Below are 20,864 nucleotides of genomic sequence, written 5' to 3' on the forward strand. Positions count from 1 at the left end.
TTCTTTTTTACAGTGGAATTTTTTTTTTTAAGATTTTTTTTTTTGACACAGTGAGAGAGGAACACAAGCAGGGGAAGAGGGAAAGGCACCCCAAGAGACTCATTTTAGACCCAAAGACACCCCCAGATTGAAAGTGAGGGGGTGGAAAACCATTTACCATGCTAATGGACATCAAAAGAAAGCTGGGGTGGCAATCCTTATATCAGACAAATTAGATTTTAAACCAAAGTCTATAATAAGAGTTGAGGAAGGACAGTATATCATACTTAAAGGGTCTATCCAACAAGAAGATCTGAGTTCTAAATATGTATGCTCCTAACATGGGAGCAGCCAATTAATAACAAAATCAAAGAAACACATCAACAACATGCAATAATAGTAAGGGACTTTAACACTCCCCTCATTGAAATGGACAGATCATCTAAGCAAAAGAACAAGGAAATACAGGCTTTAAATGACACACTGGACCACATGGACTTCACAGATATATTCAGAACATTCCATCCCAAAGCAGCAGAATACACATTCTTCTCTAGTGCCCATGGAACATTCATGTCCTAGGTCACAACTGGTACCAAAAGACTGGAGTCATTCCTTGCATATATTCGGACCACAGTGCTTTGAAACTAGAACTCAATCACAAGAGGAAAGTTGGAAAGAACTCAAATACATGGAGACTAAAGAGCATCCTACGAGAGAATGAATGGGTCAACCAGGAAATTAAAGAAGAATTAAAAAAATTCATGGAAACCAATGAAAATGAAAACACAACTGTTCAAACTCTTTGGGATGCACAAAGGCAGTGCTAAGAGGAAAGTATATAGCAATCCAAGCCTTTCTCAAGAAACGAGAAAGGTCTCAAATACACAACCTAACCCTACACCTAAAGGAGCTGGAGAATGAACAGTAAATAAAGCCTAAACCCAGCAGAAGCAGAGAAATAATAAAGATCAGAGCAGAAATCAATGAAATAGAAACCAAAAGAACAGTAGAACAGGTCAAAGAAACTAGGAGCTGGATCTTTGAAAGAATTAATAAGATTGATACACCCCTGGCCAGAGAAAGGACCCAAATAAATAAAAGCATGAATGAAAGAGGAGGGATCACAACCAACACCAAAGAAATACAAATAATTATAAGAATATATTAGGAGCAACTATTTGCCAACAAATTAGATAATCTGTAAGAAATGGATTCATTCCTAGAGATGTATAAACTACCAAAACTGAACCAGGAAAAAAATAGAAAACCTGAGCAGACCTATAACCATTAAGGAAATTGAAGCAGTAATCAAAAATCTACCAACAGGGTGCCTGGGTGGCTCAGTCGTTAAGCGTCTGCCTTCAGCTCAGGTCATGATCCCAGGGTCCTGGGATCGAGTCCCACATCGGGCTCCCCACTCAGCGGGAAGCCTGCTTCTCCCTCTCCCACTCCCCCTGCTTGTGTTCCCTCTCTTGCTGTGTCTCTCTCTGTCAAATAAATAAATAAAAATCTTAAAAAAAAAAATCTTCCAACAAAAGCCCAGGGCCAGATGGCTTCCCCGGGGAATTCTACCAAACATTTAAAGAAGAATTAATACCTGTTCTTCTGAAACTGTTCCAAAAAATATAAATGGAAAACTTCCAGTCTCATTTTATGAAGCCAGCATTACCTTGATCCCCAAATCAGACAAAGACCCCATCAAAAAGGAGAATTACAGACCAATATCCCTGATGAACAAGGATGCAAAAATTCTCACCGATATACTAGCCAAGAGGATCCAATAGTACATTAAAAGGATTATTCACTACGACCAGGTAGGATTTATTCCTGGGCTGCAAGCTTGGTTTCAGCATCTGCAAATCAATCAATGTGGTAACAGTACATTAATAAAAGAAAGAACAAGAACCATATGATCCTCTCAGTTGATGCAGAAAAAGCATTTGACAAAGTACAGCATCGTTTCTTGATTAAAACTCTTCAGAGTATAGGGAAAGAGGGTACATCAATATCATAAAAGCCATCTCTGAAAAACCCACAGCGAATATCATTCTCAATGGGGAAAAACTGAGAGCTTTCCCCCTAAGGTCAGGAACACGGCAGGGATGTCCACTATCACCAGAGCTATTCAACATAGTATTAGAAGTCCTAGCCACATCAATCAGACAACAAAAATAATAAAAGGCATCCAAATCGGCAAAGAAGAAGTCAAGCTCTCACTCTTTGCAGATGATATGATACTTTATGTGGAAAACCCAAAAGACTCCACCCCAAAACTTCTAGCAGTAAAGTGGCAGGATATAAAATCAATGCACAGAAATCAGTGTTATTTCTATACACCAACAACAAGACAGAAGAAAGAGAAATTCAGGAGTCGATCCCATTTACAATTACACCCAAAACCATAAGATACCTAGGAATAAATCTAACCAAAGAGGCAAAGAATCTGTACTCAGAAAACTATACAATACTCATGAAAGAAATTGAGGAAGACACAAAGAAATGGAAAAACATTCTTTGTCATGGACTGGAAGAACAAATATTATGAAGATGTCAATGCTATCTCGAGCAATCTACACATTTAGTACAATCCCTATCAAAATACCATCAACTTTTTTCAATAATATGGAACAAATAATCCTAAAATTTGTATGGAATCAGAAGAGACCCTGAATAGCCAGAGGAATGTTGAAAAAGAAAACCAAAGTGGTGGTATCACTATTCTGGACTTTAAGGTATATTGAAAGCTGTAATCATCAAGACAATATGGTATTGGAACAAAAAAGGACACATACATCAATGGAACAGAATAGAGAACCCAGAAATGGTCCCTCAATTCTATGGTCAAGTAATCTTCAACAAAGCAGGAAAGAACGTCCAATGGAAAAAAATGGATGAAAAACCTTAACCTAAATGTGAGACAGGAATCTATCAAAATCCTTGAGGAGAGCACAGGCAGCAACCTCTTCGACCTCAGCCGCAGCAACTTCTTCCTAGAAATATCGCCAAAGGCAAGGGGAGCAAGGGCAAAAATGAACTACTGGGACTTCATCAAGATAAAAAGCTTTTGCACAACAAAGGAAACAGTCAACAAAACCCAAAGACAACAGACAGAATGGGAGAAGATATTTGCAAATGACATATCAGGTAAAGGGCTAATATTCAAAATCTACAAGGAACGTCTCAAACTCAACACCCAAAGAACAAATAATCCAATCAAGAAATGGGCAGAAGATATGAACAGACATTTCTGCAAAGAAGACATCCAAATGGCCAACAGACACATGAAAAAGTGCTCAACATCACTCAGCTTCAGGGAAATCCAAATTAAAACCTCAATGAGATACCACCTCACTCCAGTCAGAATGGATAAAATTATCAAGTCAAGAAATGACAGATGTTGGTAAGGATGCAGAGAAAGGGGACCCTTCCTACACTATTGGTGGGAATGCAAGCTGGTGTAGCCACTCAGAAAAGCGGTATGGAGGTTCCTCAAAAAGTTGAAAATAGAGCTACCCTATGACCCAGCAATTGCACTACTGGGTGTTTACCTCAAAGATACAAATGGAGTGATCCAAAGTGGTTTGTGCACCCCAAGGTTTATAGCAGCAATGTCCACAATAGCCAAACTATGGAAAGAGCCAAGATGTCCCTCAACAGATGAATGGATAAAGAAGATATGGTATATATATACAATGGAATACTATGCAGCCGTATAAAAACGGAAATCTTGCCATTTGCAACGATGTGGATGGAACTAGAGGTTATTATGCTAAGCAAAACAATCAGAGAAAGACATGTGTCATATGGTCTCATTGATATGAGGAATTCTTAATCTCAGGAAACAAACTGAGGGTTTCTGGAGTGGTGGGGGGTGGGAGTGATGGGGTTGCTGGATGATAGACATTGGGGGGTATGTGCTATGGTGAATGCTGTGAATTGTGTAAGACTGATGAATCACAGACCTTTACCTCTGAAACAAATAATACATTATATGTTAAAAAAAATGAAGTAGGAAAGGAAAAGTGAAGGGGGGCAAATCGGAGTGGGAGACGAACCATGAGAGACTATGGTCTCTGAGAAACAAAGTGAGGGTTTTAGAGGGGAGGGGTGTGGGGGGATGGGTGAGCCCAGTTATGGATATTAAGGAGGGCACGTATTGAATAGGGCACTGGGTGTTATACGCAAACAATGAATCATGGAGCACTATATCAAAAACTAATGATGTAATGAATTGTGACTAACATAACAAAATAAAATTTAAAAAACAACAAAATTAAAACTAGAGCTACCCTATGACCCAGCAGTTGCAATAATGGGTTTCTACCCCAAAGACACAGATGTAGTGAAAAGAAGGGCCATGTGCATTCCAATGTTCATAGCAGCAATGTCCACAATAGCCAAACTGTGGAAAGAGCTGAGATTCCCTTCAACAGACAGTGGATAAAGAAGATATGGTCCCTATATACAATGGAATATTACTCAGCCATCAGAAAGGATGAATATCCAACTTTTGCATCAACAGGATGGAACTGGAGGGGATTATGCTAAGTGAAATAAGTCAGTCAAAGAAGGTCAATTATCATGGTTTAACTTATTTTTGGAACATAAAGAATAGAATGGAGGACATTAGGAGAAGGAAGGGAAAAATGAAGGGGGGGAAATTGGAGGGGGAGATGAACCATGAGAGACTATGGACTCTGAGAAACAAACTGAGGGTTTTAGAGGGGAGGGGGGTGGGAGGATGGGTTAGCCTGGTGATGGGTATGAAGGAGGGCACGTATTGCAACGCGCACTGGGTGTTACACGCAAACAGTGAATCATGGAACACTACATCCAAAACTAATGCAGTAGTGTATGTTAACTAACATAATATATTAAAAAAATAATAAAAAATGTTTTGTGGAATTCATTTGTGAAGCCATCTGATTCTGGTCTTTGGTTTTTTGGAGTTTTTGATTACTGATTCAATTTCATTACTAGTAATTTGTCCAGATTTTCTTTTTTGTTCCCAAGGCATTCTTAGAAGATTGTGTTTCCAGGAGTTTATCCATTGCTTTTAGGTAGTCCCTTTTTGTTGGTGTATTATGTTTTGTAGCAGTCTCTTATTCTTTGTATTTCTATGGTGTTAGTTTTAATTTGTCTTTCATTTCTGATTTTTTAAAGTCCTTTCTTTTATGAATGTGGCTAAAAGTTTATCAATTTTCTTGATCTTTTCAAAGAACCAGATCTTAGTTTTATTGATCTTTTCTATTGTTCATTTTGTCTGTAATTAAGTTTTACCACTCTTGTTGTTCTTATTTTTTTCTTTTTACTAACTTTGTGCTTTATTCTTTTTCTGTTTCCTCCTGGTGTAAGTTTAGATTGTTTATTTGAGCTTTTTTTGTTGTTTCTTGAGGTAGGTTTGTATTAGCATAAACTCTCTTAAAACTGATTTTTCTTTTCCCAATACTTTGAACTGGTGTGTTTCCAACTTCATTTGTCTCAGGTATTTTCTGATGTACTTTTTTTTTTAAATTTTTTATTGTTATGTTAATCACCATATATTACATCATTAGTTTTTGGTGCAGTATTCCATGATTCATTGTTTGTTCATAACACCCAGTGCTCCATGCAGAACGTGCCCTCCTCAATACCCATCACCAGGCTAACCCATCCCCCTACCCCCTCCCCTCTAGAACCCTCAGTTTGTTTTTCAGAGTCCATCATCTCTCATGATTCGTCTCCTCCTCTGACATACTCCCCTTTTCTTCCTCTCCTGTTATCTTCTTCTTTTTCTTTTTTCTTAAAATATGTTGCGTTATTTGTTTCAGAAGTACAGATCTGTGATTCAACAGTCTTGCACAATTCACAGCGCTCACCGTAGCACATACCCTCCCCAATGTCTATCACCCAGCCACCCCATCCCTCCCACCCCCAACCACTCCAGTAACACTCAGTTTGTTTCCTGATATTAAGAATTCCTCATATCAGTGAGGTCATGTGATACATGTCTTTCTCTGATTGACTTATTTCACTCAGCATAACACCCTCCAGTTCCTGATGTATTTTTTGATTTCTTTGTTGACCCATTGGTTGTTTAGTAGAATGTTGTTTAGCCTTCAGGTGTTTGTGTTTTTTTCAAGTCTTTTTCTTGTAATTGACTGTTAGTTTCATAGTGTTATGATTGGAAAAGATGCTTGATATGATTTCAGTCTTAAATTTATTGAGACTTGTGGCCCTTCATGTGATCTATCCTGGAGAATCTTCTATATGCACTTGAAAACTGTGCATTCTGCTAAATTTTGATGGAATGTTCTGTATATATCTATTAAGTCTATCTCATCTATTGTGCTGTTCAGAAACAGTGTTTCTTTTTGAGTTTCTTGTTGTGTGACTTATCCAGTGATATAAGTGAGGCGTTAAAGTCCTCTGGTATTTATTGTATCAATGTCAGTTTCTAATTTTGTATCTCTAAATATGTGCTTAATGTATCTAGGTGCTCCTATGTTCGGTACATAGATATTTAAAATTGTTATGTTTTCTTGCTGGATTTATCCCTTCATCAGGTATTGCCTTTGTTGTTTTAGTCTTTGGTTTGAAGTTTGTTTTGTTTGATCTAAATATTGCTACCACAACTTTTGGTGGGGGGGGCTTCTATTTGCATAGAATATCTTTTTCTTTTGACTTTCAGTGTTAGGTGTTAGCCCACATCAGGCTCCCTACTCAGCGGGGAGTCTGCGTCTCCCTCTGACCCTCCCCCCTCTCGTGCTCGCTCTCTCTCTCTCTCTCATTCTCTCTCTCAAATAAATAAATAAAATCTTTAAAAAAATTTTTTTTGCCATTCTAAGTATAAGGTGGTATCTCAGTGTGGTTTTGATTTGAATTTCCCTGATGGCTAATATATCTAATCTGCTGTTGATTCCCTCTGGCATATTTTTCATTTCAGTTACTGTATTCTTCAGCTTTGATTGCTTTTTTTTTTTTTTAATTTTGTATTTCTTTGTTGAAGTTCTCACTGAGTTCATCCACTCTTATCTCAAGTCTGGTGAGAATCTTTATGACCATTATTTTGAATTCTTTACCAGGTAGATCATTTATCACCATTTCATTGAGTTGTTTTTCTGAGATTTTGTCTTGTGTTTTCATTTTTCTGTCTCTTCATTTTGTCTTACTCTGTGTGTTTGTTTCTATGTATTAGGTAGGTCAGGTACATCTCCTGGTCTTGAAAGTAGTGACCTTACGTAGAAGGCATTCTGTGGGGTTTATTAGCTCAATTTCCCTAGGTCACCAAAAGTAGGCACTTTAGGGGTTTCTCCTATGTGGACTGTGTGTGCCTTCCTGTTGTGACTGTGCTGTGTCTGGCGTCTAGCCCAGGTGGCTCTAATTAGCATTTTTAGCTAATGTGGGCACACTGGTGGACAGGGATGTCCCTTGACTTAGCTGGCTTAGTGTTCTGGCTGCAGCTTCTGCAGTTGTTTTTTTGGGTGTGGTTAGCCTCCAGCCACAGCTGGCTGTGCAACCTAGCTGCAGCTTTTGTGTTAGTAGTAGTCGGGGGTGGGGGGCGCTGTTTCCCCTTTCCCAGGGCAGGAGTTTCTTTGGAAGGGTGCCAGTCCTGGCCAGGGCTGCCTGTCAGGTGTGACAGGGCATTAGTCACTTTGTGGGGATACTGGTTTCAACTGAGGTTACCTGCTGGGTGTGACTGAGCAAGAGCTGCTTTGGTTGATGCCAGCTGATGCCAGTCCCTGAAGGATCATCAGGGGATGACAAGGGGTGCCAACAAAACAGATGGATAGTGTCAGAACTGACTCCTGTCATCTCATTGGTCTACCTAGGCTGACGGAGAGTAGGAAAAATGGTGCCTGTCAGCCTTTCCAGTTCTGATGAAAGTTCCTACAGATTCCTGCTGTTTTGGCACATGCCCTAAAATTAGTAAGTCGTTCTTTGCATTGCAGGTGCTTTGCAAACTGCTTTCTCAGTGCTGGATCTCAAAATTAGTGATACTGTGTACTATCCCATTAGAGCATTGTCTCAATTTCCTGTAGCACTCTTGCTCTTCTAGAGTTAAGCCCTGTTGATTTTCAAAGCCAGGCACTAATGGGGCCTCATCTTCATTGTGTAGAGGGCCAGGGTGGGGATGGTGCCTGATATGGAGCTTGATCCCCTCACTCCTCAGGTAATACTTCTGTGACTGTGATATCCTTCTTGCTTGTTGAGCTGTTTCACTGTTTTTTGTTGTTTGTTTCTGATTGGATCTCTGCCCCTCCTCCCCTTCTTGAGGTGTCTTTCTTTATTTCTCTAGCTCTGGAATAGCTGTTCAGGCTTTCAGTCGTTTTCAGAGTGAGTTATAGTATATGTAGTTGTAGCCTTGGTATGTCTGTAGGAGGTGGTTAGCTCAGGACCTCATACTTTGGCATCTTCCCAACCTCCCGGAAAATACTTTGGAATAGTCCTGACTTTTGGAGTTACCTTAATGTTTCACATACTCAAAAAAGCAAAAACAAAGTTGTAAGGAAAATCCCAAATTGTATGCAAATGAAATGGATATACCATGCCATACCATAAATAACATACTTACACTGAAGAGTCTAAACAGTACTAAGTAAAGTTAACTTTTGAATTCAGTTTTTGGGCTTTAAAACTAGTAGGAGAATGTTTGAGGAAGAACATAGTATTCGCCTAGTCTCAAAATGTCTTCTTGCAAGATGTCTATTATTTATAATGGGTAAAATAATAACCATACAGTGTATAAACATAGATTCTACCATAACCAAATGATGAAAGCAAATATTTCCAATTATTGACCCAGTTGATATCATGTGCTTCCTAGAGTGCACTTAGAAGAACTCACTTCACTTCTATAGTTTTCTTGCCCAAACTGCAGAAACCTAAATCTACTTGTGGGTAAATATCAGGCAAGCTCAAGTTGAGGTATATTCTTCAAAATAACTGTTGTGTACTCCTTAAAAAATCAGTTGTGAAGTACAACTTAATGACTCAGAAATTTTTCCAGATTCAAAACTAAAGAAACATGACAGCTCAATGCAGTGTGCCATATTAGATTTTTCTTTTGACATAATGGACATTATTAAGACAAATACTGACATCTGAATTAGTTCTGTGGATTAGAACATATGTATTGTGTCATTGTTAATTTCATGATTCTGATGATTATGCTATGGTTGTGTAAGAAATTGTTTTTTTGGGGGGAAATATACACTGAAGTATTCAAGAATAAAGGGATACTTGAAGAGTAAAAGAAGGATGAAACAAATATAGAATATTTACATATGGGAATTTAGAAATTCTTTGTACCTTTCTTAAAACTTTTGTGTAAAGTCTGAAAGTCAAAGTAAAAAACTGAAAGGGAAAAAAGTTTTTAATCACAAAACCAACGCTATGCTCAAGGGAAACTGGTGCAGTCATTTTCTCAAAGTCAGACAAGGCAAAGTAGCCCCCTCTCGCAACTCCTCTTTAATATTATATTGGTGATACAAGTCAACACATTTAGACAATGAAATGAAGTATGATACCTAATTCAAAATACTATTGAATGTTTAGAAAGTTCAAGAGAATTTGCAATACTAATGCCAACAGTAAACTAATTCAGTAAATTGTTGGCTTATAGAGTCAATATAGGTAAATTAATATGTTTTGTTTATATAAGAATAGCCAATTAGGTAATGGAATAAAAGACCCCCCCATTTTTTAAGTTTTTATTTAAATTCCAGTTAGTTAATATTTAGCGTAATATGAGTTTCTGATGTACAGTATAGTGATTCAACACTCCCATACAGCACCCAGTGCTCATCACAGTAAGTGCACTCCTTAATCCTCATCACTTATTTCATGCACACACCCCCACCTCCCCTCTCATAACCATCAGTTCTCTATAGTTAAAAGTCTGTTTTTTTGGTTTTCCTTTCTCTCTCTCTTTTACCCTTTGCTTGTTTTGTTTCTTAAATTCCATGTATGAGTGAAATTATATGATATTTTTCTTTCTTTGACTAACTTGTTTTGCTTAGTATAATACTGTCTGGCTCCAATACATGGTGTTGCAAATGGCAAGATTTCATTCCTTTTTATAGTTGAGTAATATTCCATTGTATATATGTACCACATCTTCTTTATCCATTCCATAAATCGATAGACACTTGGGCTGTTTCCATAATTTGACTATTGTAGAAAGTGGTGCTATAAACATAGGGATGCATGTATCCCTTTGAATTTGTATTTTTGTATTCTTTGGGTAAATACCTAATAGCGCAATTCCTGAATCGTAGGGTAGTTTTATTTTTAACTTTTTGAGGAACCTCCATACTGTTTTCCACAGTGGCTACACCAATTTATATTCCTACCAACAGTGCAAGAGGGTTCCCCTTTCTCCACATCCTCGCCAATACCTGTCGTTTCTTTTTTTGCTAGCCATTCTGACATGTGTGAGGTGGTATCCCATTGTAGTTTTGATTTGTATTTCCCGGATGATGAATGATGTTAAGAATCTTTTCATGTATCTATTGGCCATTTGCATGTCTTCTTTTGGAACATGTCTATTCATGTCTTCTGCCCATTTTTTAATTGGATTATTTGTTTTTTGGGTGTTGAGTTTTATAAGTTCTTTATGTATTTTGGATACTAACCCTTTATATCTGATATGTCATTTGCAAATATCTTTTCCCATTCCATAGTTGCCTTTTAGTCTGATTGTTTCCTTTTCTGTGCAGAAGCTTTTTATTTTGATGAAGTCCCAATAGTTTATTTTTGCTTTTGTTTCCCTTGCCTCAGGAGACATATCTAGAAAGAAGTTGGTACGGCTGATGTCAAAGAGGTTATTGTTTGTATTCTCTAGGATTTTGATGGTTTCCTGTCACACATTTAGGTCTTTCATCCATTTTGAATTTATTTTTGTGTATAGTGGGAGAAAGTGGTCGAGTTTCATTCTTTTGCATGTTGCTGTCCAGTTTTCCTAACACCATTTTTGGAAGAGATTTTTTTTCCCCATTGAATATTCTTTCCTGTTTTGTTGAAGATTGACCATATAGTTGTGGGTTCATTTCTGGGTTTTCCGTTCTGTTCCGCTGATCTGTGTGTCTGTTTTTGTGCCTGAATCATACTGTTATGATCACCAAAGCTTTGTAATATAGCTTAAAGCACAAAATTGTGATGCTTCAAGCTTTGCTTTTCATTTTTTTTTTTAAAGATTTTATTTATTTGAGAGAGAGAATGAGATAGAGAGCATGAGAGGTGGGAGGGTCAGAGGGAGAAGCAGACTCCCCGCTGAGCAGGGAGCCGACGTGGGACTCAATCCCGGGACTCCAGGATCATGACCTGAGCCGAAGGCAGTCGCTTAACCAACTGAGCCACCCAGGCGCCCTGCTTTTCATTTTCAAGATTGCTTTGGCTATTCAGGGTCTTTTTGGTTTTCCTTTCTCTTTCTAGAGAAAACTTTAGTATTGTTTGTTCTACTCTGTGAAAAAGTGCTGTTTGTATTTTGATAGGGATTGTGTTAAATGTGTAGATTTCTTTGGGTAGCATAGACATTTTAATATTTGTTCCTCCAATCCATGAGCATGGAATATCTTTCCATTTGTTTGTGTCATCTTCAGTTTCTTTCATCAGTGTTTTGTAATTTTCAGAGTACAGGCAATAGACCACCCCACACTTTTTTAAGATTTTATTTGTTTGAGAAAGAGTGCATGCACGAGCGGCGGGGGCGGGGGGCGGGCAAAGGGAGAGGGACAAGCAGACTCCCTGCTAAGCAGGGAGCCTGACGTAGGGCTCTATCTGATGACCCCAAGATCACAACCTGAGCCAAAGTTAGACCCTTAACTGACTTTGCCACCCAGGTGCCCCTAAACTCCCTTTTTAAGATAAAAATGGGGTAAGTGTTGGAAATTATTCAGTTGTACTCATCACTTGATTGTATATATGAAGATGAATTTCCAGTGTATCAACAATAAAACAATTAAATATAAAATCAACAATTTAAAATATAAAATCAACAAATAGCAGAAACAATAAAACCAATAAGAAAGAAGAAAAGCACCAGAAGTAAACATGGAAGAATTCCTTTATTAAGTGGGAAAATATTTAATTATTGTGACTCAAAATTAATTTTGATTCAATCTGTAAAAGAAAATTTAAAAAATATATAAATATATAAATTAAAAATTAAAAGAACACTAAAAAATATACTGCAAACTTTACATGGAGGGCACAGTATAAGGAAGGTCAAAAGTTAGAACAAATGGGGAAAAATTGTTTTTTATTACAAAAGCCAATCACTGTTATATATTTGAAGTAAGACTTATGTTGAAATCCTTGCGTTGGACTCCTTGTGTTGAAAAGCGTTTCTCAAATCTAGATTGGTATTGTTTTATCAGTTCATTTTTTTCTAAAGCTGTGTAATAATCAAGAGCAAAATGATGTTAAACAATCCACTGAAGAGGGAAGAGAAGCAGAGAAGGGAAGAAAAAAACACAAACCTTTTTTTCTAGTTCCTGGCTAGAAGGGACACCCCCTCCAATGACATGACAAATTTTAATGTCATGTCACGAGTAAAGAGTCTGGGCAACCCCTCTTTCTTGTGGCTCTAGTATCATTATTTTCTCATCTTTACCCTGGAGTCTAGTGGATGTTATTGGCTTCCTACTTTAGCTATCTTAAGTTGCACATCAGCACCCCTATTTGTTTCCTTAACTCTGCCCACACATTTGTGGTCTCCTTGTTAAAATCTCTTTATTCGAACCATCTGGAGTGAATTGTATTTATTGCTGGGAATCCTCAGTTAGAATATAGTGACTAATTCAGTGTGTAATAATAGGATGTATTCAGTATCAGTGGAGTAAGAATGATGAGGATGGAAAAGTTGATTTAAATAATATTAACTTAGGGGCACCTGGGTGGCTCAGTCGGTTTCTACCCCCGCCACACACACTCGTGTGCACACTCTCTCTCGCAAATAATAAGTGCATGAATAAATAAATAAGTAATATTGACTTAGGATTGCATTTTCATGCTGTATAACTTTATAAACTTCATAGGAATAAATTCTGAGAAAGCTAAGACAACATAGATTGATGGGATATACTTATGATATTATGCATGACAAAGTAAAGATATGTTATCCCTATATTTAAACTATTATTTTTTAATGTACCTTTGGTACAGGCATATGTATTTGGGTATATGCTAATGCCAATATAAAACATATTTCAGAAATATATATCAGGGATATTGATAGTTTTTTTAGACATATATGCTTGTTTTTACTTAATAAAGGGTACATTTATGAAATTGTGATTTGTAGGTTAAAAGTACCTTCTCTCATAGCTGCTTATAAAAAGTAATGGCTCCATTTTGTACCTAACAGTGGGCTTCCAAATGCATGAGGGTCTTCTAGGAGTGCAGGATTGCTAGAGAATTACCAGGGATCATCTCCTAAGGTTCAGTGATCCTGGAGTTCCTTGAACTGTCCCGTTTTCTGGGCCATTTAGTGTCTCAGTAATATTTTCATGGTATCTGTACCCAAAAGAAATACCTAACAATTCCTTTTTGAGGTAGTTAGTTCCAACCAATTTATTTATGTCCTAACAACTTAGAAGCTAGTTGGAAAAATAAATATAATGGAAATAATAATAAAAATTATATGGTATTCTTAAATAACCATAATTACTTGCTAAAGGATATATGTACCCATTGGGCACTGTACAATTTCTTAAATTTTAGAATCACTCTCCTTTCCTGTTCTATATTGGTTTTCCAGCAGTATTTGTGAGAAATCAAAGATAGAATATAGTCATAACAAATAAAGTATGATCTAATGTTGAAACTGTGAATTACCTCATGCTAATAGTTTCTGTCATGCTTGACAAATATTAGACATTGCTGTATTTCCCTTTGAAAAATTAAAATACCCCACAGTTCCCATATGAGTTTGCTTCAGTGACCAAGGGCATCTCAGTACACAGTTTGGGCACTATAACTTTAACCATTGACTGCTTGAGAGCTAGTATATAGATACCCCAACTCCTTTGCCCTTCAGGTGAGATAACTTTAAAGTACATGGCCTACTGAGACTTTGAGAGTTTCCCAAGGTTTAATTAGGCTTCACTTATCCATGGTAGTGATTGGCTACATAACACACTTCTTATTGTCTGCCTTTCTTAATTTGTTTCATTTTCCCACTCCATTACCAGTATTATAGGGGATCTCTCCCCCAGATAAATTACTTTTACTGGTATGCTAACAGTCTCAGTCTCTTTAGAAGATAGGAACCAGTGTTTGTTTTATGTTTGTTATATATTAATCAGTATGCTGTTTCAAAGTCTACTTTAATGAATTGTCTCCTTATATGCACAGTGTATATATATATAGATAGATAGCTGAGTACTATAATTCTTTGGTGTGGTGGGCTTTCCCACGCATCGTGGCGTGTTTAACAGCATCTCTGGTCTCCACCCATTAGATGCCAGTTGCACATTCCTGTCTCTTCTCCCACACCTGCTTCTCTTGTTTTTACAACCAAAAATGCAGACAATGCTACATGTCCCCTTGGGTGCAAAATTTCTGTACTGTGAGAACTGTCCTAAAATATTTACTATGTGAAAATACTAGTTTATTTAAATTTCCCACACTTGAAGGAAATTGGGTTGTTTCCAGCTTTTGGATAGGATGAACAATGCTACTCTAAGCTGTCTTTGGCAGATGTTAATTTAGTGTCCATGTACACAAGATGCTGTACTTTGTGTACTGAGAAGTGAAATTGCTGGAGTATAAGAGATGCAACTTTTCTAGGTAATGCCAGACTGTTTTCTGAAGTGGTTGTAGAAATTTCTTGTCCTTTTGTATTTTCATGTATATTTTAGAATTAGGTTGTCAAGTTCCACTAAAAAAAAAAACTTGTTGAAGTTTTGAATACAATTTAATTTGTATAACAAATTTCGCAACCTCCATGATGTTGACGTTGGGGCTGAATAATTATTTGTAGTGCTTTCTTGCACTATAGAATATTTATTTATTTATTTTTTATTTTTATTTTTATTTTTTTAAAGATTTATTTGACAGAGAGAGACACAGCGAGAGAGGGAACACAAGCAGGGGGAGTGGGAGAGGGAGAAGCAGGCTTCCTGCCGAGCAGGGAGCCTGATGTGGGGCTCGATCCCAGGACCCCGGGATCATGACCTGAGCCGAAGGCAGACGCTTAACCACTGAGCCACCCAGGTGCCCCACACTGTAGAATATTTAGCAGCATCTCTGACCTCTCTCCCTAAATGTCAGTAGCATCCCGCCCTAACCTTCAATTATTCATATCTGTGGGGAGTGGGAAGCAAAAGTTAAGAACTACTGCTGTATAGAAGGAGGGGTGAATTTACTTCTTTATAAAATCAAGTCTTCAAATTCATGATCATTGCATATATTTCTTCATTTATTTAGATCTTTATTTTTTTTTCAGTATTTCAGAAGGTATTTTTATGCATGAGTGAAAAGGTTTTATACATCTGTTAAAAATCTGTATTTTTGGACTTAAACATTTTTAAAAATTATTATAGTGTTTTTTAAGTAGGCTTTATTTTTTTTTTAGAGGAGGTTTAGGTTTACAAAAAAAATTAAGCCAAAATTATGCAGTGTTCCCTCTTCTCTATGCCAGTTTCCCCTATTGTTAACATCTTGCATTAGCTTGGTACGTTAGTTAAAATTGATAAACCAATACTGATACATTATTAACTAAAGTTCATAGTTTACATTAGGGTTGTCTCTTTGTGCTTCAAAGTTCTAGGGTTTTTACAAATGTATAATGTTATGTATCCGCCATTATAGTATCAAACTGAATAGTTTCATTGCCCTAAAAATCCCCACTGTGCTCCTTCTGAATATCTCTACCCACCCCCAAGTCTCCACCCCTCATTCCTGGGTACCCCTGATTTTTTTAATGTTAAATCTCACATGCCTTCCTGAAATGAATTCACCTTGATCATGATGTATTTTATTTTTTAAATTATTGGTTGCTTTGGTTAGCTGATATCTTGTTAGGATTTTTTGTATTTGTATTCATTGATGAGATTGGCCTGCAATTTTCCCTTTCCATTCTTTCCATCTCAGGTTTTATTATCAAGGCTCTGCTAACCTTATAAAATGGATGGTAGAGAATATCCTTTTCTTTGGGGGGGAGGTTTCCTGGAAGAGTGTATGAGATTGGAATTGTTTCCAGAACATTTGGTAGAATTTGCTATTGAAACCATATGGGCCTAAATTTGTTGTTGTTGTTTTTGTTGGAAGATTTTAAACTACTGATTCAGTCTCTTTAGCTGATTTAGCACTATTCCAGTTTGTTTGTTTTTGACAAGCTGTATTTTATAGGAAAACATTTGAATTTTCAAATTTATTTAATATGGATATTTTTAATAGCACCTTATATTTTTTAATTGTAAAACTTCTTGTGATATTCCTTTTCATTAGTTCAATTCAAAATGTTTTAATTTTTTTGATTCTTTCTTTCTTTCTTTCTTTCTTTCTTTCTTTCTTTCTTTCTTTCTTTCTTATTATGTTTAGTTAGCTAACATATAGTACATCATTAGTTTTTGATGTAGTGTTCAGCACTTCATTAGTTGCATATAACACCCAGTGCTCTTCACAATACGTGCCCTTCTTAATACGCATCACCCGGTTACCTCATCCCCCCCACCCCCTCCCTTCTGTAACCCTCAGTTTATTTCCCAGAGTCCAGAGTCTTTCATGGTTTGTCTCCCTCTCTGATTTCTTCCCATTCAGTTTTCCCTCCCTTCCCCTGTGGTCCTCTGCACTATTCCTTATGGTTCACGTATGAGTGACTTGTTTCACTTAGCTTAATCCCCTGCAGTTCCGTCCAATTCGATGCAAATGGTAGGTATTCATCCTCTCTGGTGGCTGAGTACTATTCCATTGTACATATGAGCCACATCTTTATCCATTCATCTGTTGAAGGACATCTCGACTCCTTCCACAGTTTGGCTATTGCGGACATTGCTGCTATGAACATTGGCAGTAAGACAGGAATCAAAATGTTTTCTAATTTTTTTTTCTTTGATTCATGGTTTATTTAAAAGCCTATTTCTTAACTTCCAAACATATGATTTTCTGGTTAACTTTTGTTACTGATTTCTTCTTAGCTGAATTGAACTTGAGGCCAGAGAAAATGGTCTGTATAGTTTTAGTGCTTTTTGTGTAGGTCATGTGGTTAGTTTTCACCAACATTTTATGTGTGTTTGAAATCTGTGTATATCTTATAAATGCAGTTGTGGCCATCAGGTTAAGGTTTTTCTATAATTGTGTCAAAATATTTTATATTCTTTTAATCTTTACTTTTCTAGCAGTTACTGAGAGAAGTGTTTTTAAGTCCACATCAAGATTGTATATTTATGTATTTCTTCTTGATTTCTCCTGGAAGGCCTTCCCCTTCCCTCATCCTCTTTTTCATGTCTTCTCCCTCCCCATCACGTGCTTTATTAGGTGCATATAAATATTCACATATTTCTTATAACTCAAATATGTTACATTTATTTAATGATCCTCTTTATCTCTGGCAGTGCTTTTTTCTAAAATTTTATTTATTTGAATATTAATGAAGCTCCTTTTATGGTTTTTGTGGCCCAACTTTTTCTTTTCTCTTGTCATTGTTTTTGTATCCTCACCTCTTAGATACCTTTTATAAACAACATACAGACAGATTGTATTTTTTATTCAGTCTGAAAACTATTTTAACTGTATCACTTAATCTTTTTACATTTAATGTAAACATTGGATGTTTGGATTTATTTTGAACTAGTATTTGTTGTTTGTCCTGACTGTTCTGTATGTTTTCTTGTTTTCCTTTCTTAGCCTTTAGATTCTTTGAATTCAACAGAATTCATTTTCCCCCATCTACTTATTTGGACATTTTAGTACTCTTCACATGCATTTAATGGTTACCCTAAAGATTATAAAAGTCATACTTAATGTAGCACAATCCAAAGGTAATTACCACCTCTATCCTTTTCCCAGACAGGACAAGGACCTAGAGCTATAATTCCATTTACTTCCTTCCTTGTGTTGTAATTTAAATCTATTTCATTTTCCCATAGTCATTACTGTTTAAAAAAATAAAGTTATTACTGTTTTAGCTTTACATGCCATTTTATTTGTTCTTTTTTTTAACATGTCATATATATCTGAGGTCACTTCTGCCTAAAGTGCAGCGTTTAGAAATTTCAGTGAGGTTCTGTTGGAGATTCTGTAGACTCTGTTGGACTTTGAAGATTTGTTTAACTTGTCTTTATGTCTTAAAATATATTTTGATGGGTATATTGTATAATATTGGCCGTTATTTTCTTTTAGCACCTTGAAGGCATTTCACTGTCTTTTGGCTTGTATTGTTGTTGAGAACTCAGAATAATAATTTTCTTCTCTTTCAGTACTTGTTTTTCCCAACGTTTAAGGTTTCTGTTTGTTTCTGGTATTCTGTAGTCTGACTATATTATGTTCTATAGAACATATTTCTTTGGATTGGTGTCTTTCATCAGTTACCTTTTTAAATATTGCTGCTTCTCATTTTATTTCTCTTCTCTTTCAGTAACTTTGTTTAAACCTTGCATATTGTCTTCTATGTACCTGTTTCCATTTTTTAACTTCTGTGCTGCTTTCTGTACAATATATCCCCTATCTTTGTTTACTTACTTTTTTTTAATCTGTGACAGTCTATTTCAGTTACTATATGGGTCTTTTCTAGAAATTATAGTTAACATGGGTCTCTCTCTCTCTTTTTAAGGATCATTTATTTATTTACTTATTTGAGAGAGAGAGAGAGAGAGAGCACAAAGGAGCAGAGGGAGAAGCAGACTCCCCGCTGAGCAGGGAGCCCGATGCAGGGTTCAATCCCTAGACCCAGAGATGAGAAACTGAGCTGAAGGCAGACACTTAACCCACTGAGCCACCCAGGCACCCCGTGTTGCTCTCTTTTACAGAAACAGAAGTCCATCCGATTGTTCCCTATGGATATTCATTAAGTCTTGTATTTTCCTTTTTTAATATGGGGAATTTTTTTTACAATCTATATCTGATAATTCTAATACTTTAAGTCTTAGTGAGTCTGTTTCTGTGGTCTTCCTTTTGCTTTTTCTTTTGCATATCACCTTTCTTGTTGATATGTTTACTTTTTATTCCAAGCTCCACATTTTCTCTCAAGTTTATTTGAAGCCTAGGATAAAGGTACTTTTCCTCTAGAGAAGATTTAAGATTTGCTTGACAGGTGCCCAACAGTACTTCCAGTTGAGGGCTATTTGCAACTAAGTACCATCTGAAGTTTTCTGTATCAGATTAAGTGAATTTAGGATATTTGTGAGAGCACCAGTGTTTGATTACTACCTCTCACATATCTGTCTCCTTCTACACAATATTAAAAAAAGCTTTCTTTATAGACCACAGAATATGAGGTGTTAGATATACTGCTGGTTTAACCTTAACTTGCAAATGAAATCCTTTGAGCCCCCACTTCATAAAAGGGTTGTTCTTTTAGACCCTTTACATAGGAAGTCCCAACTTGTGCATTGTATTGTAGTCTCAGTAAATATTATCAGAGAGGAAGTGATTTTAGTGCTCTTTTTGTATTTTGGTTTCTGCTTTTAGTTTGTTCTTATTCTACTAATTCCCACTACTTCATAAGGTTTCAGATGCTTTTAAAAATGTTTTTCATATTTTCATTAGCATTTCAGGAAGAGGGTTTATATAAAAATATTGTTTATAATACTACCCTAATCAAAACTTTTATATATCAATTTGAAGTGATTTCTTCCCTTGGATAGTTGTGTGTGTGTGTAAATGTAAGTCATAATTTTGAAATTTCCACACTTTGGACATATTTTGCATATTTATGTTTTATATTGCTGTAAGGTAACTTCTACTTTCATGGACTTCTAGTCTCTTGGGACTAATTAAAGTCAATTTCTCATTATTTTTATGTTTTTGGAAGAGCTTTCAAATGTAGAGACATATATAGCTACTATTTTAGAAAAAGTGCAGTGAAAAACCACAGATAATCCTGATGGGTTTATCATTTAGGAAAAACTTTTGGATGTGCAGAGTATAGGATAAAAATTATTAAAATAAGAGGAGAATGGAACATGAAATATTTTGTTATATTTTATCTTCCTTTTTCTAGGTCCAGTAGGTATCTGAAGAGTTGTGTGTATGTGTGTGTGTGTGTGTGTGTGTGTGTGTGTGTATACACACACACATATATATATACATCAAATTTGTGTACCCTAAATTATTCTTTAAAAATATAAGAATCACATAAATATAGTCAACTGATTTTTTTCTATGAAGATACAAAGGCAATTAAATGGAGAAATAATCATCTTTTCAACAAATCATACATGAACAATTGGATGTCCATGTGGAAAAAATGAACTTAAACACAGATCTTAACGCTTTGCATAAAACTTAACTCATGTAAAATGTAAACTCTAAATTTCTAAAATAAGGCATAAGAGAAAGTCTATATGATCTTAGGTTTAGTGATGAGGTTTTGAGGTTTTTAAAGCTGTAACAACCAAGAGCACGATCCATGAAAGAAGCAATTGGCAAGTTGGACCTTACTGAAATTAAAATTTTTTCTGCTCTGCAGAAGACATTGTTTAGAAAATTAGAAGAAAAGTCACAGACTGGGAGAATATATTTGCAAGACACATGTATGATAAAGGATTTGTATTCAAAATATACAAAGAGCTCTATAAACTGACAAGAAAATAAATAGGCCAGTAAAAAAGTGGGCAAAGACCTGAACAGACATTTCACCAAGAAGATATACAGATGGCATATAGACATGTGAAAAGATGCTCAACATCATTTGTCATAAGAGCAGTGCAAATTAAAACAATAAAAAGATATTACTA

The 20,864-nt window shown here is 36.2% G+C and overlaps 1 protein-coding gene across 2 annotated transcripts in view; it reads left to right on the forward strand.

Annotated features, from left to right (window-relative positions):
* The window catches only part of STAG1 (STAG1 cohesin complex component), a 423,203-nt gene that overhangs the window by 197,565 nt on the left and 204,774 nt on the right, over positions 1–20,864 (forward strand). The window lies entirely within an intron of this gene.

This window comes from Eumetopias jubatus, unplaced genomic scaffold (genome assembly GCF_037043125.1).
Source record: "Eumetopias jubatus isolate StellerSeaLion01/CBP00866 unplaced genomic scaffold, mEumJub1_p1.0 scaffold_1, whole genome shotgun sequence".
NCBI lineage: Eukaryota > Metazoa > Chordata > Mammalia > Carnivora > Otariidae > Eumetopias > Eumetopias jubatus.